Source organism: Vidua chalybeata, chromosome 1 (genome assembly GCF_026979565.1).
Source record: "Vidua chalybeata isolate OUT-0048 chromosome 1, bVidCha1 merged haplotype, whole genome shotgun sequence".
Lineage (NCBI taxonomy): Eukaryota > Metazoa > Chordata > Aves > Passeriformes > Viduidae > Vidua > Vidua chalybeata.
Window position 1 is genome coordinate 123,050,716 of NC_071530.1, and position 6,960 is coordinate 123,057,675.

Below are 6,960 nucleotides of genomic sequence, written 5' to 3' on the forward strand. Positions count from 1 at the left end.
GAGGTGTGTCCTATGTATTTTTACAATATCAAAAACTTGCGCTCTTATGAAGAAAGCTTCTTTTGAGGAAACATAGACTCCAAGCTTTGCTAGTATCTAAGATCAATTTTCTAGCAGAATAAGCAACAGCACCAAAAAAAAAAAGTTTTGGTTTGTAGGTTTTTTGCTGTTTGGTTGGTTTTTTTTTTGGTTTTTTTTTTTCCAGAATTACTATGCATATACTATTTTTGTCAATATAATGGTTAACTGAAAGTGAGTAATTTACTCTGTCCCTCATATTTTAAGGGTGATCAAATACTGGAGCAGGTTTCTCAGATAGGTTATAGAGTCTCCATCCAGTTAAAACTCAACTGGACACAGCTGTTAACAACCTGCTTTGAGTCAGGAGCTGGACAAGACCTCAGCCATTCCATGATTCTATAAATTGTGTAGTTGACTTCTTGACACTTTTTAATTGTAGACTAGCTTTCAAGTACCAGTTCAGATATTTCAAATGATAATTGAGATAGGGATAAAAACTATAGTCTTGAATTAAAAAGCACATAAACTCGAGCAGTTAACATAACATTACTGGTCTCATGAAATGTGACACTAACACTTGAATATATACAATGTGCTGTGCACAGTTTTTTCAAAATGGAAAGACAGTACACGGTACCAGTATGCAAGCTACCTATTTTTTTAGCCTCCTAAATGCTACCTAAGTAAATACTGCTGTATTAATTGGGTTAATTATACATGATTACTTTTTATGTGTAAACTCTTGATTGCCTTAGGAGCTGCTTTTGTATTAAGCATTCACAGTTCTGACGTGAATGAAATAATAAGACCTTATAAGAGTTTTTGTGTTAAATTTTAAATGAATCATGGAAATATTTCCTTTACTGGAAAGTTAACCTGTTGAAGCTAAGAACAAAAGTAAAGTATTAGGAGTTTTTGAATTATGGACTGATTTTGAAAACTACTATTGAGTAGTTCTGTATATATTTTAGTTCTGTATCTGATATACTGAGGGTTACTGTAGCCAGCTGTTTTACCTCAGTTCTTTAAAAAGGTAGGTGGGCTGATAAACTAAAGTATGAGCTTGTATTTTATGCTTTAACTAAGAGTTGTAAGCTTTAGTGTTCTGAAAATGTAGATGGTTTAGGCATTGGCACCCTTGATTTTTGACTGTAGGGGTTACTGAAACAGTGCAAGTGGAAAACAGATTTCTGATACCATCTCAGTAGCAATCCATCTGAACTTGCCACAAGTGTAAAAGTGATTGGTGATATCAGCTCAATAGAAATTTGTTTGCACTTGCCCACAGGGCTCTTGAAGATTTTAGAACCTTGTCATTAGGTAGTATTCCATACAGTTGTTGTGAATACCAAGTATATTGAAAGTTACTGATTATGGCTATGGAAAAGGTCTGATATATTGCATATGCCCAAATAATTTTTAGGATGCTAATAAATCACTCTAGATTAATGATTCTTGTATGAAATTAAAAAACAAATCCAAAAATATAACTCAAAAATCTATTGTTGCTTTTGGTAACTTGTACTTTTTACTACCTTTACTTTCGTACTTCAGAGATTGGAGAAATGGGCTGGTTACATTTATTAGCGGTCTTTGGAAAGATTGATTTGATATGCTTTCTCAGGCTTATGTTGAACCTAGGTAGGAAAATGAGTAACTTAGTAGAAAAATGGTAGATGTAAGGGTGTGCATGAGAATAAGTTAAAAGGCATCAGAGCTTGTCTTATTATTTTGTATTTTTTATACAATAAAATTTAAATTTCACTGTGCTTTTTATTTTTGTTCATTTTTCCCATGGGAAAGGAACAGAGTTCAACTCTGCATTCTTTTGTGAGTGAATAGTGTGTCCCATTCAGTTCATTCTACAGCTAATGTCACAGAAAAATGCTGAAGAACTTGAGAGCTTTTTAACTCCATTTTCATAAAACACATAGCTGAGATAAAGGGACTAATCTTATTCTGAGTGAAGGTAAGTAATGGATAAACAGGATTATTTCTTGGGTTTTGTGGGGTCCATAGTAAAAATAATTTCATCACTCTTTTCAAATTATTTATTTTCAAATTATTATTTAAACTTTTCAAATAACTTCTCAAATTATTATTTAAAATTAGAGATTATCACCAAACAATTCTTTGGAACATATTAGAAGAAAAATTTAAATTTACTATTCATGTACTTATATATTCAAAATCATCTATGTTCTGCAGATGTCTAAAAGCAGAAGCAGAACTAGATTTTAGAGAAAACCTGCATTATATTCTGATATCAACAGCAACTTAGATCACTTTGGTATCGCATAAGTAAACTGTTTTAGAGCCTCTGCCAATTTAAAAATCAAATTGATGCTAGATTTGTATAGAACAACACATTTGACTGACAGAAAAGCCTGTTATAGATGGATGTGATGTTCTATCCTTGTATAACAAGGGTTTTGACTGACAGTTTAACAATAGTACACTTTCCACCCCATATATTCTAAATGATTATTATTACAATACAAAACATTTTTGCTCTTGCTGTATATAGATAACATGTACACTTTTTGTGTAATAACATTCAAGAAGAGAGGGTTTCTTTTATGTCTTAAAGATGATGACAATTAATGAAGGCTCGATCTGACACTTATAACCAATGTCAAGGCTTGCTATTGTGGTGCATGGTAATGTAAAAACTATCAGGGTACTTAGCTCCTGGTGAAGGATCAGCATAACTCTTGACACATGCTATATGGTGGATGAAATAAATCTCCTTGGAGAGCAATAGAAATATTTCTTGAACTGAAGACTACCCTTTCTGTTTTATAATCCCTCTTTTCAGCTTTGCAATTCTTTGCATCACTGTAAAATGCAGTTTTAATCTATAAAGTAACTGTGTAAAATGGTACCTAATAATGCAACAAATATGCTTTCTGTGCTTTGCAGTCAACATTTCTCTGAAATTATATTTAAGATTCTTCTTCAGAACAATAGCTAGAGATAAGAAAGGTATATTTTCTTATTTTTTCTTATTTGGATCTCATTCATTTTGGGGAGACTATCCTTTAATATTTATCTTTTTCATTTTAAAATATTCATTTTGAATTCTTGGCATCTTTTTGCAGCACTTTACACTGGTGTCTCCTACTTCGTGTCAGTTTTCACAAGAGCAGGGGCAGTACCATGTGTCTGCATTGTATTTGATAATAATAAAAGATTATTGAAGTCTAAACTTCTCTGTAAACTTCAGTTTAGTGTTGCATGCAACTAAGGAAGATGGTATACTCTTTTATGAACCTCCCAACAATGAAAAATAGAGAAAGAATTGAATGGAAAAAAATGGGGTCACATTGATCAAAACACATCTACTTCTTATCTTTTTGATTATCTCGATAAGGAAAACATGATAAATACAAATATTGCTTTTACAATATAGATTTCTTATTTAAATTGGCTTACTGTTAAAGATATTTTTAAAAGGACTTTGTATTTGGTAAAGGAATTAAATAGATTATTTGTTTCACCTCATTATGTGTGATCAGTGGAATCTTGGAATCTCACATTTATTCAACAAGGTCTTATTCTTCTGTAGAAGGACAAATTCAGTGTATGTTTTATCGAGCAATAGAATTATTTATTGGCTTGGGACAGTGATGATGATATTTCCTGCAAAGCACTAAAAAGATCTTTAAAGAATATTTGTCCCATTACTGGTGGTGCCATTTCAAGTCTTTGTCAGTTTTAGATGTAATACCAGTACTTCTCTAGCAGTGACTTATGACTTGAAGAAAAGGATAAAAGTAATTTGGGATATAATATTATCCAGTTAGAAAACAATCCCTCAGAAAAATTGTAGTTTTATCAATATAAACTGCTAATTTTTAAAGTGAAGCCAACCAAAAAAAAATACATGATGTGAAATTATATTGGTCTTCACATAGCTCATTATGATAACACAGACATCTGCTATTTAATTTGAGAGAGCACTAATGATAATCATCTATACAGGGGCCAACTTGTAGAGGTTGTTAAAGGCCATGCTTTGTTGACCACTGGTGATTTTTGAGTTTGCAAACTCAGTCTGAGTTCCAGTTTCTGAGCAGGATGTGTTACATTGGTACAGAATTGTCCTCTACGTCCTCTCAGCTGGCAACATCTGTTTAACACAGCTTTTCTTTCCCTGATGTCATACCCACCTTACATTGTGTCCTGATTTTGCTCATTGTCCTTCATGAGTAAATACAGGTCTAAAACTGTCTTATCTTAGTTTCTTCCCCTTCTGATGATTTTTTTCCCTCTGACCTTTTGTATCATTGTTCCAATAGCAGTTGTCTGTCTAATCTACCTAATTGTCTTTGGTCTTCCTTGCCTCTTTTATGCTTGTCTCTTCTATGAACTCTCAGTATTCAATTAGTGAAGGAACAAAAGGCACAGAAGGAAATGTTCCCTTGCTGTCTCTTCTTGTCTTTGGCATTGTAACAGCCTGGAACAGAGGCAACTATAAAAGGCTAGATTAGCTCCTTCATCTCCAGCTTGGAGAGTACTCAGTAGGAATTTTTTTTAAGATACTTTTGCTTTTGGAAGGAACTTTTTGCTGAGCATATGCAAAACATAATTTATAAAGATTCACAGCTTGTCCAAAGGTGGGAGAATTTTTGCAGGGTTTGTGAACGCACGGTATTGAGATAGGGCATTATGGGATTAACTATTTTAAACTTCTCTGTTAAATTGTGATGAGGTTTACTGTTTTAAGCAAAACACTTCCTCACTTTTGATAAGGACAAAGCATTTTCTTTCTGCTTTATTTTTAAGTAAATGAAACATTTTTCTTGCTGTTCATTTGTGTAATTCTTTCCTTTCTTTAACAAAAAGGAAAAGTGTAATCTCACATGAGCGTAGAAACATGCCAAAAAGCAAGGAATTTATTATTTGGGGAGCTGAAGTATTAGGTTTTAGAATAAGTTAAAGTCTGATGTCTTTAACCATTTACTGTGCAATGAACACCACTTACAAATGTGTCTAAGAGAAACATACACATTCGTCATGTTACCTTATTTTTCTAATTAAAAGGAAAAAAAAATTAATCTCCTTAGCAGAGACATTTCCTCTCAGAATAAAGACCTGATTCTGGAGTCTCATAGATATTTAATTTGCAAGATAGCATAATGAAAATATGTTAATAGCTTTTTCAACAAGTTAATAGCTTTCAAGTTCATACTAATTAGTTTGTTAAAATGTTCTATTCGTAAAATACTTTCTTTTTTCCCCCAGTAAAAGGTAAGAATATAACATAGTCTTATAAGGAGTATCTTGCCAATATTAAGGGTCAAATCAGTTAGAAAAAAAAATCATTAGGAAAAAATAATTGCAAATGACTCTTGAAGGAAGATGCCATAATTGTCATCAAAGATAACTTTCTGACATTTTTACAGTGAAATCTTCGAGAGTGTAGGAGTGGATCTTGCAGAGTTAAGTAAGCATTCTTGGGAACAAAGATGTGAAAGTAGACTTCTCATGGTGTCATGCCTAGTCCCAGGTGTCCTGCATTCCTGACTACTTACACAGGCAGCTGCAGGAAAGGTGAGTGGTACCCCATTGTCTACCCATCCTTGGTGGCCAGAGCACCATCAAATTAAAGCATACATCTTCACATTGACAAGATAACACATACCTCTCCTTTTGCATATTATTTCTCTATTGTTAGAGTAGCGTAATACTTTGTTCAATCAAAAATAATGAATTAATTTTCTTTTACCTTTCTTTTTTTTCTTTAGGGGGCAGGGAATGAGTATTGTATGTCTCCTCTATCCTGACACTGTAAAATCCAGCTTTTTGCTACCTTCCTCTTTCTTTGGTATCTTTTAGTAGTACCCTTAGATCTCCCTAGAGCTTTCTAAATCAGTACTGCTTGTATCCTTATATATTCACTCTGAAATACTTTGAATCCTTCTGCATTTGTTTACATCTTTCACATATTTTTTTGAAACTTCTGCTTGTTTTTTTTAAACTTCTGCTTGTAGTACCCTCAGCTTCCTTTTGCTTCTGTTGACTGGGCAAAAGGCATCATGTGCTCGTACTTATTCCAAAGAATGCATGTGCTGAATGAGCTGCTGGTTGTTGTCAAAGTGAATAACATCTAGTCTCCCTGTTCTACCGTCAGTCAGGGAATTAATAGAGATTATTCTCACTTTTCTATCCCCTGGTCCTTCCCATTTACTGACTACCACAACGGCTGTAATATCTTTGTGAACTCACATTCTCAAATTTAGTAGAACTAAGTCACTGTATTAAAATTTAAGGTATTACAGTCATAATACAGTCTGGAATTGGGGAATTTTACTTGAGGTAATTTACTGTGAGCAAACATAAAAAACCAGCCTGAAGGGATGCCCTCCTTGATTTGTTACTTCTTAACAGAGAGGGTCTCATGAGCCAAGTAGAGATTGGTGGCCATTTAGCCAGAGTGACCATGCAGTCAAGTTTAAAATCTCTGTTGATGGTAGAAAAAATGCCAACAAAACTTCAACCCTGGACATGAGGAGCTGAAGTCCATCTTAAGGGCACAGGAATAGGCAATTCCAAAATGTCAGAAGTCACGCAGACAAAGCAGGAGGCCAGGTTGGCTAAGCAGGGATCTTCCTTTGGAGATAAGGTAGAAAAGGAAGGCATATACCCTGTGGAAGCAAGGTCAGGTGACATGGGAAGAATACAGAGATGTTGATTGCCACTCTAGGGAGAAAATTTGTGTGGCCAAAGTTCAATTGGAGTTGAAGCTGGTCAGAAATGTGGGGGACATTTTTTAAAACAGTTTTTTAAAATACATTAATGGCAAAAGTTAGTACAGAAATTACATGGCACATTAGATGATGAGGGTGGTTACCCCACAAACAGGGATATAGACAAGATGGAGATGTTTATTGCTTTATTTTCCTCTGTCTTCAGCACCAGTGATGGACTAAAAGG